Source organism: Nannospalax galili, unplaced genomic scaffold (genome assembly GCF_000622305.1).
Source record: "Nannospalax galili isolate Female #2095 unplaced genomic scaffold, S.galili_v1.0 scaffold314, whole genome shotgun sequence".
NCBI classification, from domain to species: Eukaryota; Metazoa; Chordata; class Mammalia; order Rodentia; family Spalacidae; genus Nannospalax; species Nannospalax galili.
This window is the reverse complement of record NW_008334709.1, coordinates 572,853-592,160: the sequence shown is the minus strand read 5'-3', so window position 1 is coordinate 592,160 and position 19,308 is coordinate 572,853.

Sequence of the window (19,308 nt, the reverse complement as noted above, 5' to 3'; positions counted from 1 at the left end):
TAAAAAAAAAAAAAAAAAAAGCTGTCCTTATTCTCAGGAATAAGAAATATAGAACCAGAAACTGTGATGCTTTTACCTGGTTAAATATTTTGACCAAGTCTGTTCATTATAAATAAGAAGCACTTTTTCTTACTTAAAAAGTAACCACTATTTCTAAAGTCTCTACAGTCTGAGTAGAAACTCTGAACAGAGTTCAGTGGTAAGCACTGAAATGCACTCCACAAGATTAAGGCATGTCTTGATCTTGAGAGAAGTTTCAACTCACCGTGAGAAGAGGATAATGTGCTTTGATAGATGCAGCTTTCAAAATGCTTTGCTTTTCATTCTTGTTCTAATATGTAGCTGTTGCTAAAAAACTGGTCTTGTTGTTCCTGGAAATTGACAAATTATCTTTAAATTTCCCCATTCCATTCAATCCTCCATCTAGGAGCCTTCCTCCCAGTAGGCCTAATCTAAACTTTCAAAGTCTGAACAATTCACATGGCCAGCAGTAGCCCCTTTGTAACACAAGATTCTATTTGGCTGACTGTTAGAATTCACAAGAAGCGTGTTTTTTCTCAGATGTGGAATGTTTGCATCAATTTGCCATCAGTCATTAGTCTGTTGTAAGCAAACTTATAGGTTTGCTATTGAAATTGCTTGACTCATAAACTGGTTGTTTTAATTATAGCAGCATGTTAGAAATGACTTGATTTTCTTGCTTGTTGATATTAAATCCTTTCATTTATGCTGAATATTGTAGTGTTAAATTGGTGGATGGAGTGAGTAATTTGGTGTAGATTTCTTTATTGTATCAGTTTTGTGTGAAGCAAAAAAACCCAATAACTTTAAGTTCTAAATTTTGTTTCATGTTACATTTTTTTAAACTTTTACAAAAACTTTATTGAGAATTTCATACATGCATATGAGGTGTTTTGATCAAATCCATGCCCACTCCCTTCCTTCCAACACCTCCCATATCGCTCCATCACTTTTTCTTTTTCTTTTTTTTTCTTCTTACGTTTATTTATTTTTATGGGGCTTTTGGCTACTCTAACATTCCCCCCCCCTCTGAAGAGGTAACCATAAAATCTTTTAAGGATTAGATACAAACTCCCAAATACTTTTGACATTTTTGGCCTTTGGAACAGAGTATGTTGCTAACAGTCCCAAGAACATTTTGACTTTTGGCCAAGAAACTTCTTGCTTTTCTTTGGGGTGTTTTTACCATAACTGCCTAGCCAATTCCTACCTGCTATTCTTATCACACCATCCTCTAAAGGGGTTACCCAAATTGCCAATAGGGAATAGGGATGCAGACCACTCTGGCTTCTTCCATACTGAACAGGGACACAGGGTGAGGCTATTGGAGTACCCCTTCAGTGGGTCTATCTAAAAGGCTCCCAAATTGCATAATTCTTATTTCTAAGGGAAAAAGAAAGTCCTTGAACATGAAGGAGATGTGAAGAAGAAGTAAAGGAAAGAGTAATTAGCATTAAAAATTCTAGACAGGGAACTAGAAAAAAGTCAGAACAGGGCAATTTTCAAATGTTCATATGAGAATCCATTGGAATTTCTTGACAAGGGCTTCCAAAGGCATCCCTCTGTTGGGTTCTTCCTCATTTTTCTTTTGTCTTCCAAGGCTGGATTCTAGAGTAATGGATTCAGGACTTGCTTTCAGGTATTTTGATAGCTATTGGAGTGGCTGCTAAATAGGGGCAGAAAACAAATTTATCCACCATTTTAGAACAATAGCTGGTTGTCTCCTTTAGGTACATGTGGACACTACAGTATTGGAGACTAAGATTTGAAATCTTACATCTGGGGAGCGTTTTCTGGTTAGGGATAAAATCATCAATGAGAAACAAAGCTGACAGTTAACAGGTTAAAAAAAAAAAAAACCTATTCCTGGAACTAAATGAAAATGAGAACACAAAACAACAAAATGTCTGGGACACCTTAAAAGCAGTTCAGTAAAACTCAAGACTCTGGGAAGGCACTAAGAAAACAATCCTAAACATAGTGGATACAAATAAATAACAAAAATTAGAGCAGAAATTAATTAAATAGAAACAAAGAAACCATACAAAAAAATCAATGAAACTAAGAGCTTTTTTTTTTTTGGAAAGGTAAAAAGATAGAGCCTTAACCCAATTAACCTAATTAACCTAAAGAAAGAAAGAGAAATTTCAAGTAAAGAAAATCAGAGATGAAATGGGAAACATCACAACAAACACCCCCAAAATCCAGAATATTGTAAGGGAACAATTTAAAAATTCACACTCCATTAAATTCAAAAATCTAAAAGAAATGGAAAAATGTCTAAAGTCATGGCCACCACAAATGTTAAGCTAAGAAGACAGCAACAGCTTAAACAGACCCATAACACATAAAGAAATTAAAACAGTAATACAAAAACCTCTTGACTAAAAGAAGCACAGGCCCAGATGGATTCAAAACAGAATTCTACCAGACATTCAACAAAAATCTAATTGATACTGCTTAAATTATTCAAAAAGATATAAACAGAGGGAGAACCCCCAAACTTCTTCTATGAAGCCAGTATCACTCTAATACCACACTTTTTTTTAGAATTTATCCTCATACATTATAAGAATACCACATTCTAAAATGGAAACAAAACATTGATTGTCGTTTTTTAAATTTTTTAAAAAATTCACTTTTATCTTGGAGGCAATCAACAGCTACCTGATTTTACTAAACACCCATTCAAAGGGAGGAAACTCAAGTGTGTTAATATAAACATAACCTAATGCACATGGCTGAGGTGGCCATATATCTTAGAGAAAACCCTAAGACAGTCAGATATCTAGACTAATGTGATTTCTTGCTATGTACAAAATATATATTCTTATATTTACAGATGAATATCCCAGTCACCACTCATCAAAGAAGCTCATGTTCCATCAGTCAGAGACCATTACCAAGTACCACAACTGGTCACACGCTGACATTTTCTATAAATTGCCCAGGCCTAAGTGACACATATACAATGCAACCTCTTCACCTAAGGCTCATTGAACATAGAACAGGCATAAAGAAGAGGACACTAATGAATTTCTCATTTATCAGTAATGAAGTGCCCTCATGCAGTGAAGGGCCAGGAACACAAAAGTTCACAAATAGCTAAAGTGTAGAGATCAAGAGTCTGCTGAATGTTGATTCTTGGACAGGACTCCTATATTAAACTTCATCCACGCAAGGCTCAGGGACTATCGCAGAAGAGGGGGCAGAAAGATTGTAAGATCCAGGGAGGAGGTACATGACCATATGGAAACAGAGTCATGCAAGCTCCTGGGAACCTGCTCATATGATTCTATGGCAATGGTGTCAGTATAAACAAGTCCCATGAAAACTCAGGCAGACAAAAACCAAGCATAGAACTGGGAAAATGAACAGCAGACCTCAACCTTATCTAAAGGAATGTTGACAGCTGATTGCTGCTAGAGGTAGAAGAGATGATGTTCCTAAAACAAGGGACTCTAGTTAGGCTGACTAAACTCCTAGTTAAATACATTTATATCATAGTTTAACAGTGACATAAATTTATTTATTTAAGATCATCCAGTGATGTTATCTGCTGCAACATTTTGTCAATCTGAAAACACTTTTTTCAAACTATCAGAACAAATATTATTGGATAATATTGATATCTTTATATATAATATCTACAACATGGGAGATGAGATATTACTAGGAAAGATTTGTTGTCAGCAAATGAAATTAGGGTCATAAGAGTGCTTTCGAAGCTATATACTGATATGTACCTTACATTTATTTCATTTTAAGGTATATAATATATCTTTTTTCAGTGAATTATATTATTGTATTTAACTATGATAGACATTGGGAAATTTTACATCATTTTGCTGCTGCATGTTCAGGGAAAGAGTCAATGTTCTTTCTCTCTCTCTCTCGCTCTCTCTCTCTCTCTCTCTCTCTTTCTCTCTCTCCTATTTCCCTCTTCCTTTAGTCCTAGAATTAAGACAATTTTTAAAATTAATTAAATTAACTGTTAATTTCTTTTTATGTGTATGAGTATTTTGACTGCATGCATGTAAGTGCATCAATGTGATGCAATTTTCATGGAGGCCAAAAGAGGTTTTTGGATGCCCCAGAACAGAGCTAGACTTAAGGACAGTTGTAAGCCAAAATGTGTGTGCTAGCAATGAACCATGGTCCTCTGTAAGAGCACCCAATGCTCTTAACTACTGAGCCATTTCTCCAGCCCCTAAGTCAGATCTTCTTTAGAAACTACAAATTGTTTCTAGGTGATGTAAGTATTATAGTGTATAATTCATTCAGCATCTATCCATATCTGTGTTAGCTTTCTTTGCTTACTTCTTCCGCAGGACCTGCAGAGGACACCTATCACAAATTAAGAAGTATGAAAAAAATAAACAACTTGGAATCAAGTAATGAAAACATGGTAGATATACTTAATAGAAAATGCATGCTCAAAATGTTAAGATTTCAGCAAAGTATACATTTGATTTTGATAAGTGGTGTTAGGAAAGGCTTTAAGAACAGGCTAGTAAGGTGTGCCTGAAAATATAAAAAAATCGCAGAGGAGGAAGAAGGAAATTTAAGTCACACAATAGGCATTGTAAAGTCAGAGCAGAGTTTAATCAAGTCCAGAGACAAACAGGACCATAACTGTGAAGAAGAATTGATTTAGATTAATTTTGATAAATAGATTATAATGGAAACAAAGAAAGTGGATGTATGACATTGCTTGTTATATTTAAAAAAATACTGCTTTAAAAGGGTGATGCGGGACTGGCAAGGTGGCTCAACAGGTAATGGCTCTTAGTGCCAACCTTGACTACCTGAGTTTGATCCCTGGAACCCATATGATAGAAGGAGAGAACTGAATCCCATAAGTTGTCTTCCTGCCTTCACATGCATGTTGTGACATGGACGCCTCACATAGACATTTATATAAATAAATGTAATATTTTTTCTTTAACAATGTTATTCTTAGCCAGGTGTGGTGGCACGTGCCTTTAATCCCAGCACTTGGGAGGCAGAGACAGGTGGATCTCTGTGAGTTCAAGGCCAGCCTGGTCTACATAGTGAGTTCCAGGACAGCTGGAGCTACAGGGAGACCCTATCTCAAAAAGGCCAAAAAATGTTATTCCTTGAGATTTTTTACCAAAACAAAATTTAATCTACACCCAGTCTACCCCTCAACTCCTGAAAGCTACCTCATCTCACTCTTAATTTCATGTAGAAAAGGACTTTGACAAAATCCAAAATCCATTCATAATAAAAGAGAGAATCTAGGGATACAAGACACATATCTTGACATAATATTGGCAAGCTAATAGTAATTTTATAGTAATTCATACAATAAGCAATAAATGTGGGTGGGGAGGATAGAGAGTGAAGCAGAGTATTGGGAAAACAGAAGAGGAATGTAATTTGTTGGTAGACTATCAAAAGATACTCTTTCAATTCACTGCTTATGGGGGAGACAATCCAGTAACTGAGGCATGTCCACTTTAGAATTTTTTAAAGTCTTTTTTTAAAAAGTATTATTTTATTGATTCTTTCAGAATTTAATACAGTGTTCTTAGATGGTATTCAGTCTCACCCCTTAGAACCCTTCCTGCATCTCCTGTCAGACCCATTACCACATTCCTATCCCCCTCATCTCATGGCCTCTATTCTTTTTACTAAGGCCTATCAAGTCTAAATTCTCTTCCCCAAATACTCATGAGCATAGGCCCATACCTGAGACCTAATCAAACTACTGGGCATCTCATCCTTAAGGTAAATGGACTGTCCCTTTCCCAACTGCTATCAATAGCCAATACTTCCTCAGCAATGACTGGAGCTCCTTGCCTACCTTCTCCATGCCCATGATGGGTTTTTACCTTCTTTGGGCTTGCATAGATTTGCATATGCTGTTCAAAGCACTTTGAGTTCATATGTATGTATAATTGTACTACTGTGTTCAGAAAACATGGTTTCTTTGTATTCATCTACTAATCCTGGCTCTTTACAATCCTTCTGCTTCTTTTCCCATAATGATCCTTGAATGTTGAGGAGAAATTGTGTGATGTGTGTGCCATTTAGAACCAAGTACTCTGCAGTTTCTTATTTTTTACAAGTTGACAAGTTGGAGGGGAGGTCTCTGGATCTTCTGGATGAAGAAACTTCTCTGGTGAGAGTTGAGAGATGCACTGATATGTGGGTATAATAAGTCTTCAGGAGTATGTTCTATGTTGTGTCCATTTAGTGGTATAATAGGAATAAGTTCTACCCTACAGGCTGTAACTTGCTGAAGCACAGGCTCTTTACCCTGGAAGTAAGGCCATATATGGACTCCATTTTATGAAGCATGCCTGAAACCTAAGCAGAAACTGGTTCGTTACTCTCATATCATTCATGCCACTATTGCACCGGTGAGCTTATTTATAGAAGCCAGTCCTTTTACCTAACAGAGTTCACTGCTGGGTAAGGTTGACAATTATCTTTTTTTTTTTCAGGTAGCATGCATAGCACCTTCCATTACTATGAAAGCTAGGTGGTAATGATGAAAATTTGAGGAAAACACTAGCTAGATTTCTCCATGTTTGTTCTATGATTCACATATTTAGGGTCTTTAGTAAAATTGCCTTATGGTCAATTCTGGAGGGAAACCAAGAGCAATGGCATTATCCAACGCTGCTTGAGGGTCTTTGGTATCATGTTATGGAGGAAATTTTGGTGAGATTTATATTTTACAATGGTTGCTGCACTTGACAAGTATTGGAGTACAATAAGCTGCTTTTCTTGGGAACATATGGGGCTAAAATGTGTTACTAGCTCCTTGGACTAGATATAACAGTTAAGGATGGAGTTGGCTGTCCATTAGAGTTGTCTCAAGGGAGCTTCAGCCCTTCAGTGCTTCTCTATATCCTGGAATATTCTGAATTATGTAGAATTGCAGACTGTGATATGAGATAGTGATGATCTGAAGAACTCAGTAAATAAAGGGCCTTCCTAGGTCATGAGAAAGGATTTGTTTTTATTCAAAGATAAAGGAAATCATGCAAAGATTTCAATCACTGGAACCCTTTCTAAAATAATGCAGAGAAAATAAAATGACATCATCAAACTGAGATGTCACAGATTGCTAGTTACAAAGATACTACAATTACTAAAGAGAGAAAGGAATAGGGTCTGGAGAAATGGTTCAGTGGGTAAGAGCACTGACTGCTCTGGCAGAGGACTCAGGTTTGAGTCCCAGCACCCACATGGGGGCTACCAAGCATTTGTAACTCCAGCTCTAGGGGAAACCCATTACTTTCTTCTGACCTCCACGGGTATTACATGACACAAGTATATGTACCTACACGCAGACAATACATTCATACACACAAATATAAAATTTTAAAAAAATGAGGAAATAAAGAGAACATTTGTTGGATCAGGTTCAGGACTGAAATATAAAATCAAAACAAATTCAAAAGCATATGGCTTGATGGACAAAGTTCATGAAGGACAGTAATGAAGATCAAAGAACTTTTAGGTGTTTTTAGACACCTAATAAAATATTATATATTACAGTTCATGAGATGCAGCTCAAACAATGCTTAAATGCATCAATAGTTAATGATACCTAAAAATCTGAGAAACTGTTCTACATCATTTAAATAATTTCAAGATTTATGACATTTGTCCCGTGGCTGAATATGTGGAATATATTAATAGAAATAGTATACATATAGGTCAATCATGTGTTCTTTCTTCAGAGTGTTTTATTCATGTCATTCAGCCAGCATGGTTTAAGTCTTTTTGGCTATGATATTTTTCTGAATCATCGCCCCTTGAATGGTTGAGATTCAACTACTGAATCTCCAAATATAACCATGCTTTACATTTAAAAAAATTCATTCATGTGAGATTTCCCTTCAAACATTTTGAAATTTTATTAGCTGCTCTCTACACCTTTGGAGTTTCATATTTTCATATTAATTTGATCCATTTACAATTCTGAAATGTTTCAAAAACAATGATAATAAAAACAATCTTAAGTAACATTGGTTATAGACCAACAATGAAGAATGTGGATTGATCTGCCATCTAAAGCAACAGAAATGAGAAAAACATGGAAAATCAGAATGCTGAAACTGTTCAACATATAGGAAAATATTCTAAAAACAGCTTTCAGAAGCACAGGACATATAACAATATTAAAAGATGAATATTAGTTAAGATTGAGAGCACAAGCCAAGGTTCATTTCATCTAATATCAAAGATATAGAGAAAAATAGAAATGCTAAGTAGATTGATGAATACAAATGTATATTTTATTCATTTTTAAAACCTCTTTAAGTAATTAAAATTATGAAGTTAAAAACAAAAATATATTTGAGGTAAATAGATTATCTTTAGGTAAGATAAAATATATAAAAAGTTTATGATCAAATCAAGACCCATTATGAGACAAAAAGGATATATATTTATATGTTTTAAAAAATATATTTTATTATTTTCATTTTATGTGTATGTGTGTATTGCCTGCATGTAGGTAAGTGCACCCATGTCATATGATGCTTGTGAAAGACAGAGGAGACTGTCAGATCCCCTGGGACTGGAGTTACGGACAGTTGTTAGCTGCCATGTGGATGCTGTTATTCAAACCTCTGTCTTCTGCAAGAACAGTCAGTGTTCTTAACCACTGTGCTATCTCTCCAGGCCCCTATATATTTATATCTTTAAGAGAACTTCTATAGATCTTGTTTTCCTTATAGCCATCGGCCCAGACCTGCTTCTGCACTAGGCATCCCAGACATCTGGATTAGCCTCTTGGTCCAGATCCATCCACTCTGACCGGTCCTTTGTACCAAAACCAGCCCAATTCTTCAGTCTAGTTTCCTAGAGCCATCACAGCCTTTCCCCATGCCACCCCCAACTTGCCTCTGCAACCTGAAACCAGCCTTCTTCCTTGCCTGTCCCCATGTCTAACCTGCCTGGGATTCCTGAGACAAGCTTCCTTCCCTGGTACATTTGACCCTACCCACTGTGCCTTGACTCCCACAACCTCATTCAAACTCCCAGCCCCTACCTCCTGTTCTCCTTCTAGCCACAGGCACACTCCCACTCCTGCTCTTGGCACCCCAGATCTCTGGACTACCCTCTTGTTCCAGACCCACTCAGTGCATCCTGATCCTTTGCATGCAGACCAACTCAGTTCTTCAGTCTAATTTCCCAGAGCCTTCACAGCCTGCCCCCACCCCCAACTTGCTTTTGCAAATCTGAATCCAGCCTTCTACCCTGTTCCCAACCACAACTTGCCTGGGATTCCTAAGACCAGCCTCCTACCCTGACTTCCTGAGAGCATTTTAATCCTACCTCTATCTAGCAAGCCTCCCAAATTGTACTGTGCTTGCGGACTAGAGGGACCCAGACCTTAGGAGGAAGCCTGAGAGCATCTGATCCTCATTCAGCTTGGGCCTCTGTGGAACTCATGAGCAGCTGGATGACAGTTATCAGGCCCCTCTAATATAAAAATCAAAAGAAAACCTGAAGCCTAGACCAACCAGTTTTCATACTCAATAAGAAAAAACAAAGGCACATCAAGTATACAAAGAGAAACAGACTTAAACTCACCAAGGAACGCTTGAGTCTCACACAAATATCAGAAAGAACAAAAGAAATCCATATGCCAGAGTAACAATGAAAAAATACTATCGTGAAAAACCCAAATAATATGTCACAACCAAGCAACAACAGTCCTTCAGAGGAGGTATGCAATGAGAACCCCCTAGAGATAAGCAAGAACACAGAATTCAAAAGAACAATCATAAACATAATAAAAGAATTAAATGAATTTAAAGAACAAACAAAGAAATCAAAGAACTGAAAGAAGATAAGGATCAGCTTCTGAGTGAATTCAGAAAAGAGAAATCCTTAAGAATACTCAGGCTGAAATGAAGAAGGAAGTAAAACAATAAGCCAATAAGAAATGACAGGAGAAAGCCTCACCAATAGAATGAATGAAATGGAAAACAGGATATCAACACTGGAAGATAAAGTTGATGAACTGGACCACTCAAGCAAAGATTATGGAAAATTTAAGAAAACACAGGAATAGAATATGCAGAAAATGTGTGATACCATGAAAAGATCAAATTTACTCATCAAATGCATAGAGGAAGGTTAAGATCTAAGGATAATGGTATGGAACACATCTTCAACAGGAATTCAGAAGAAAATTCCCCCAAATTAAAGAAAGACAGGCCCATGCAAATACAAGAAGCAGATAGAACAGCAAAAGGACAGGACCAGAAAAAGGAAATCCCTATAGCATATCATAGCAAAAACACTAACAGAACGCACAGAACAGAGAGAACACTAAAAGCTTCAAAAGAAACACAACAAGTCATATGTAAAGGAAAACACATCAGAATTACAGCTGACTTTTCAGTGCAAACTATGAAAGCCAGAGGAACCTGGTCCAAAGTATTCTCAGGTCTAAATGACCACAAATACCAACCCAGAATACTTTAGCCAGCAAAAATGTCTATTATAGTTGAAGGGGAAAGAAAAATCTTTCACAACTTAAATAGGCTGAAAGAATGTGTGCATGTAAAGGAAAACACATCAGAATTACAGCTGACTTTTCAGTGCAAACTATGAAAGCCAGAGGAACCTGGTCCAAAGTATTCTCAGGTCTAAATGACCACAAATACCAACCCAGAATACTTTAGCCAGCAAAAATGTCTATTATAGTTGAAGGGGAAAGAAAAATCTTTCACAACTTAAATAGGCTGAAAGAATGCATGCCCACAAAACCAGCCCTTCAGAGAATTCTTGAAGCAATAAAAAGAGCTAAAGAAAGGAACGAGTATACCTAAGGGGTATCAGAAAGAAACTAAATGAAGTTATAACTGTGGAAACACACAACTAGACCAACAGTGCAAAAAGAAATAAAAATGACAGAAATCAATATACATTTTTCAATAGTAACTTTAAATATCAATGGACTGCACTCCCCATTCAAAAGATACAGAGTTGTTGAATGGATTAGGAAACAAAACCCAGGGATTAAGGTTTCCTAATGTGATTAGGAAACCCATCTCACTTTTAAGAATAGGCACTACCTTAAGGTGAAAGGATGGAAAAAGTATTCCAAGCAAGTTGTACTAAGAAAAAAGCAGGCATTGCAATTCTAATATCTGACAAAATGTACTTCAAATTAAAACTAATCAGAAGAGATAAGAGGACAACTTCATTCTGATTAAAGGAACAATTGACTAAGAAGATATTATAACCATGAACATATATGCACCAAACTCTGTTGCACCTTCATAAACACAGTACAATGGGACTTTAAGGCACAGATTAATCCCAACTCACTAACAGTAGGGGACTTCAATACCCAACTGTCTCCATCAGACATGTCAACAGGGCAAAGAATAAGCAGAGAGACATCTGGATTAAACAATATCATACATCAAATGGACCTTACAGACATCTATGAATAGTGCACCCAAGAACAAAAGAGTATGTTTTCTATTCATTGCCCCATGGAACTTTTTCCAAAATCTACTACATACTGGGGCACAAAGAAAGCCTCAATAAACACAAAAAAATGAAACAATTCCATCCATTCTATCAGACCACAATGTGATAAAGCTTAAAAGCAACACCAGAAGAAACCCAAGTAGCCAAATAAACTCATGGAGATTAAACAGCAAATGCCTGAATGATGAGTGTGTCACAGGAGAAATTAAGAAAGAAAAAAAAAGTATTCCTGGAACTAAATGAAAATGACAACACAACACAGAAAAATCACTGGAGTACTTTAAAAGCAATCCTAAGACAGAAGTTTATAGCTCTAAGTGCCTACATTAAAAAAAAATCAGAAAGAGCACATATAAACGATTTAACATTCCAACTCAAGACACTTTAAAACCAAAAACAAGTGAAACCCAAACCCAATAGACAAGAAAAAATAACAAAAATCAGGGCAGAAATTAATGAAATAGAAACAAGGAAAACAATAAAAAAAATCAATGAACATGGGAGCTTATTCTTTAAAAAGATAGGATTGACAGACCACTAGCCCAGTTAACCAAAAGAAAAAAAGAACACCTCCAAATCAACACAATCAGAGTTGAGAAGGGAAACATCTCAACAGACAACAAAAAGATATAGAACATTATAAGGGAATACATTACAAACCTGTATGCTATTAAATATGAAAGCCTAAAAGAAATGGATGTGTATATAAAGTCATGGGACTCACCAAAGCTAAACCAAGAAGAGAGCCATAACACATAGGGAAATTAATCAGTATTACAAAACCTCCCAACTAAAAAAAGCTCAGACCCAGATGCATTCACAGCAGAAATTGACCAGACATTCAAAGAAGATCTATATTCAATACTACTTAATATATTGAAAAGATAGAAGCAAAGAGAGAACTTCCAAATTCCTTCTATGAAGCCAGCATCAAAACCAAAACCAGATAAATATACAACCGAAAGAGAAAACTATAGACCCATATCCTCAATGACCATAGATGCAAAAATTATCAACAGAATACTTGCAAAATGCATACAGATACACATCAGAAAGATCATCCACCATGATCAAGTTGGCTTTATTTCAGGGATGCAGGGATGGTTCAATATAAGTAAGTCAAGAGACATCATAAATTATATAAATGGACTCAAAGACAAAAACGACATGGTTATCTCAATACATGCAGAGAAGACTTTTAAGATAAATGCACACTGAATTTTTTAGATGATATGATACTATATATAAGAGATGCCAAAAATTTCACCAGAAAAATCCTCGAAATGATTAGCACTTTCAGTAGTGTCAAGTTATATGATTGGTCTACAGATATCAGTCGACTTTTCTAAATACCAATAATAAGCAGTTGGAGAAAGAGTACATGAAACCCTCCCATTCACAATAGCACAAAAAAACTTGGAATAAACTTGACCAAAAACATTAAATAACTCTACAATAAAATTTTAAATCTTCAATGATAGAGACTGAGGAAGACAGCAGAAAATGGAAGGACCTCACATGCTCACAGATTGGAAGAATTAATATTGTGAAAATGACCATCCTGCCAAAATCCATTTATACATTCAATGCAATGCCAATCAAAATTCCCCATGACATTGTTTACAGAATCAGGAAAAAAAATAATAAAATACATAGGGAAGCATGCACCCACCCCACCCCCCCCACACACACACAAACCCTGGATAGCCAAAGCAACCCTGAGCACAATCAGTGTTGGGGGGGATTCCTATAACAGATTTCAAAGTATATTACAGAGCTATAGTCTTAAAAACAACACGGTACTGGCACAAAATAGACCCGTAGATCAATGGAACAAAACTGAAGACCCAAATATGAGTACATGTATTTTTCAACCAACTGATTTTTGACAAAAGGGCCAAGAACATTCACTGGAGGAAAAAGCATCATCAGCAAATGGTGCTTGCAAAACTGGATCTCCACCTGTAGAAGAATGAAACTAGACCCTTATCTTTCACCTTGTATAAGAGTCAACTCCAAATGGATCAAAGACCTCAACGTGAAACCTGAAACTCTGAAGCTGTTAGAAGAAAACATTGGCAATAACCTACAAGTAATAGGTATAGGAAAGGACTTTCTAAACTGTATATCAATTGCTCAGGAATGAAGGTCAATAATCAACAGGTGGGACCTCATTAATCTAAAACTCTTCTGTACATCAAAAGAAAGAACTAAGGAGTAAAGAGAAAACTCACATAGTGGGAGAAAATCTTCACCAATGACATGTCTGACAGAGATTTAACATACAGAAAATGTAAAGAACTCAGGAAAAAAAAAGACTCAAGAAAGCAATTAACCTATACCTTCCTTTGAGGTTTTGATCAGGGTGGCTCAAGAGACTCCCAGACAGTAACCCAGCATAGAACTGGGAAAATGAACAGCAGACTCCAATCTTATCTAAAGGAATACTGACAAATGATTACTACTAGATGATCTTCCTAAAACCAGGAACTCTAGATAGGCTGACTCGATTCAGTGGATGGACAAGCACTGGGGAACCGCTGGGGGTGCCAACAACACAGTGGACAGTAACATGGATAACAAGAGTATATGGGCTCCAGCGGTGGGGAGGGTGAGGCTATGGAAGGGTGCCATTTGGGAAGTGGGTATGTAGATGAATAACATTGTTTGGGATGTTCTGTATGATATACACCCAAAAATTCAACAAAGAGTAATATTTGAGGAAGAAGCATAAAACTTTACCTCATGTTAATTAGTAGAGGTAATAATATTACCATTGAAATCTACCTGATGACATTATATCCATAATCAGGTGCCAAGGATCTGAGTGTAACTGACTGTGATTAGTAATAGTCAGATACATAGAAATTAGAGACACATGTGCAAATATCTAAGTGTTAGCAGCATTAAACATGAGTCAGGCATGGTGGCACACACCTTTAATCCCAGCACTCCGGAGGCAGAGGCAGGCTGATCTCTGTGAGTTCAAGGCCAGCCTGGTCTATATAGTGAGTTCCAGGACAGCTGGGGATACAGGGAGACCCCATCTCAAAAAGACAAAAAAAAAAAAGTCTTTCTGTTGTAAACAGTAAAATGAAATGAAGATCTTTATTAAAGGTTAAAACCTCATTCAATTTTATGTCTTATAGGATTTATACTGAGTTTGATATTGTATAACTGTGTTAATTCAACTGTGAACTTAAAAATTTACAGCCACTTTTGAAAGATTTGTATCTTTGCTCTGGAAATTGTTATTGAATATGTTAAAGCTGTAATTTAAAAAAAGATGGGCTAAGGACCTAAACAGAAAGTACTCAAAAGGAGAAATAAAGATGGCTAAGAAATACCTTGAAAGGTGTTCAACACCATTAGTAATTAGGGAAATGCAAATGAAAACCACTCTAAGCTTTCATCTTACCCCAGTCAGAAAGGCTAAGATCAAAAGAAGAAATGACATTAAATGTTGGAGAGGATGTGGGGAAAGGGGAACATTCATCCACTCCTGGTGGGATTGCAAACTTGTGCAACCCCTATGGAAAGCAGTGTGGGGATCTTTTTAAAATAACTAAAAATGAACTTACCATTTCACCAGGTCATTCTGGTCCTTGGCATATACCCAAAGGACTCATCCTATTGCAGAGTTACTTGTACATCCATGTTTGTTGCTGCTCTTTTCACAACAGCTAAGAGATAGAAGTGACCTAAGTGTCCCTCAACTGACAAGTAGATAACGAAAATGTGGTACATTTACACAAAGGAGTTCCACTCAGAGGTAAAGATAGAAGAAATCATGAAATTTGCAGGTAAATGGATGGAACTAGAAACTGTTATACTAAATGAAGTAACATAGGCTCCAAAAAACAAACGATGCATATTCTCCTTCATACTTAGATCCTAGCACCAAATCCTTTTAAGTGAGTATGTATCCAGACACAACTGCAGGAACCAGGATAATGAAAAGAACCAGGGAAATAAAGAGAAAGAAAGAACCTGAGAGAGAAGACCAGTAGGAGACAGGTGTTGTAAGGGAGAAATGGATAAAAATGGGGTTAATTAAATGGGAGGGTGAAGAAAGTTTATACAAAGAAACTTGGGGATAAATGTTCAAGACAGGTTGGACCATAGGAGACTGGTATTATCAAGGGACAAAGGGGGAAAATGGGGAGACTAAATGGGGAAATCATGGTGGTAGTGTTTAACAGTTAGAGACGAGAGAGATAAATAATGCCTACCTAGTTTAAAAAAAAAAAAAACAGAGGGAATCATATTAGTCCAACAACCTAATGACAAATTATACATACACGATCTCTACCTGAGTCCCTGTGTATAGCAAAGGCTGCATAACAAGAAACAGTATGAGACAGGAGAAATCTTCCTTTGAGTTGTTGACCAGAGTGGTCCAAGAAACTCCAAAACTTACTCAGGCTATTGCCATAACCTTTGATGGCCTCCCAGAACTTGAAGCTAAGATCCTACTCCTGAAGACAGAACATAGGTCAGACACAGGATTTAGAGCAACAGAACTGCAACTTGCCTGAAACCAGTTCCTCTGAAGGCTAGCTCTCATAGCTTTGGAGAACATTATCAAAGTGCCAAGGGAAAACATCAATCAATGGTCCAACACCAGCCTCAATACCAAATAATCACATCAGTGGCCAGCACAGCATATGGCACAAAAATTCAATATTCAATAAACACAAATTAAAGAAAAGAGAACCACTATAAAATAAAACAATAATTGTGACTAATATTAAAATTAACACAAATAAAAAATGCAGGATAGAATGAAAGAAAAAAGATTTAGTTAAATATAGTTATCAGTAATTATATACACAAGATTGATTTAAGAATAATATTAATGTATTAATTACCAACATTGTAAATTAATATTCTAACATTTCAGAGTTCATATTAAAATAAGTTAAAAGTCAACATTCATCAGTTATATACTGAGCAAATTAAGAATGGAAGAAATTTTTAAAAATCAGACAGTATATTTGAGGAATATATGAAATATTGTGGTTATTACAAAAATTAAAATGTTTGCCTTATCTTTAGGTCATTATTATCTCAAGGTTATTGTAATAGCCAATAAAATGTAAATAGCACATAATTCTAAAACTAGGTTTAAAGGGAATATCAGCATTGAAAAACCTTCACATGTTCAGTACACACACAGTTTGGAAGTGAAGTTGATTGACTCATTAAATTTGCAACACACAGCTATGGAATGCTCATCATAGTAAGATCCTTATCGAGCACATATAATTCAAAGAGTGCAACTTAAACACAAGAATTCAGAGGTAAATCAGGCTAATGAATCACTGAGTTAAATAAAAATGAGATACAATTGAAAAGAGAGAGGGATAAGCATATGAACTAGGTAAACTATTTTTTCTTTATTCTTTGAGATATCCAGAAAAATAAAGTGTAAGGGTATATTATTTTCCTTTTTCTGTACACTTAGCCCCTTTTTAAACAGAAATATCCAAGTGAAAGAAGGGTTCAAATTTATTTTAAAAGCAGGTACAAAATCAAATACCTTATTTTCATACCTTCGTTTATGACTCTGTTACTGTGAATGTGAGCAACATAATTCACTGTCATTTCAGAGGAAAACAGGCGTGTGTTTGTGTATTTTGGTTATTTCTTAAGTTACTTTATGAAAAGATAATTTGTGATAGAAAAACCTGAATTCCTTCAATACTTTCTTTTTTCTTAGCATACATACTATGGGAATGGAGTACAGAGCCCCTTTATCAGAAGCTAAGTGAACTGAAGCATACCATCCTCAGGTCAAGACAGTAAAGCAAAATGGAGATTACTTTGTTTTTGAACCCATCATATGTATAGAATCAAGTGGATACTCTGATGTCTTAGAAAAATACACAGCCACTAGATAAAATTTCTTGTACTTGGCATTAAAGTCAGCTTTCATCAAGATAAGCTCTAAAAGTAAATGGTAAAGAAACTGTCAACCTAATATCACTTAAGAGACCCCAGGGTCCTAACAAAAATTATCGTTCAATAAATATAATATTCATATTTCAAACAAATTTGTTAAATTTACCCAGAACATTTTAAAGTAGGAGTGTTATAACCATTTGATATTAAATGTAAACAATCAAATAAGAATATTCTGAATAGAAAAGTAAATAGAAGCAAAAACTAAATGTAATCAGACTATTTTAAGCACATTGTACTAGTTTGTAAGAGAAAAAGCTAACAGAGAATTAATTTTTCTAAACCTTTCTTGTGTAAGGAAGAAATCCACAAGGTGTCATCTGGTCACATTTTAGCAGCAAATTACCAGGACACCTTGCTCCCAACTCCAGAATGATGTATTTGTTACAAATGATTACATTCCGTTGACCGTCACTCAGAGAAAAGCGTAATTGCTCATTTCAGAACTCAGATATCAGGGTTCTCCACAGTATTGCACCCTGTTTTAAACTTAAGACGCCACTGTTCTCCTAAATTGGCCCTGTGATAGTGCCACCTTTTTACCTAATTTATCTACTGCCTGTTTTATCATAGTGTCTTCTTCTCTGGCAAAGAACAGAAAATATCACTCAAAATAAATATTATTTAAAAAACTTTCTCCTAAGATTAAAGTACCGCTACCGTATCAAAAGCAATATTCGTCAATAGTGGCAGCAAGCACAAGCTCCATGCAGTTCAAAGTACACAAAAATCTTTGCACAGACACAGGGAATTGGTAAGGACTCCCAACCCAACCTAAGGAGCTTCTGGCAACTGATGACTGCTGGGAGGGGAAGAGATAGTGTCTTACAAGGACAGAATTCTTTGTAGTTTGACAAGGTTGGCCAAACTTGACCCATACTGAGGCACACATGGAGACACAAATCAAACTCTATAGCCCATATTGTACATATAGTGGACTATATTGAATTGGGCAGTGGACAGTAGGGGGAGTTGTGGATCAGGGAGGGGACCTAAATACCATCAAATTATATTGTGCGAAATTTGCAAAAATTCAATAACAAAAAGTTGGGATTTCCAATTTTAATTCGATCAAAAGAAATCAAATCATAAAACAAAACAAAACATTGTCTCTGCTTTTAGTTCACATCTATATGCTAATATTACCCCAATTATTTTTTATACATAACATTTTGGTGGTTTTTGTTGGTGGTGTTGTCTTTCTTTTTTGACTGGGTCTCCCTAACCCTAGTCTGCCTGGAAGTCACCATGTAGTCCAGGTTGACTCAAACTTGCAGAGATCTGCCTGCCTCTGCATCCAGAAGACTGGGGTTAAAAGCATGCACCACCACGCCCAGTGTACATTTTGTTTTGGTAAAGAAAGAATGTTTTTGACTTATATTTTAAATCATACATACAGATAAGGAAAACTTCTGCACCCAAATAGTAACAGCAAAACCAGCATTACTGGAGGAATGCAAGCACCACATTGACTTTTTTTTTCAGTTCATTATTTATTTAATAACCACATACTTAGAAGAAGCATTTCATTACAACAGCATTGATATATTCAATAACAGTTTTCTGAGCTAAGATGCATCTCTTTCAAAATTTGCTGTAATTTTTAGCTTTACAGCTTGAATTAATACAGTTATACAATATTGTACTGTCTAAACCCTGTAAGACATAAAATTAAATGAGGTTTTAAACTTTAAAAAAGAGAAATGGAGATCTTTTTTAAAGGTTAAAAACTCATTCAGCCAGGTGTGGTGGCGCACACCTTTAAGCCCAGCTCTTGGGAGGCAGAGGCAGGCGGATCTCTGTGAGTTCAAGGCCAGCCTGGTC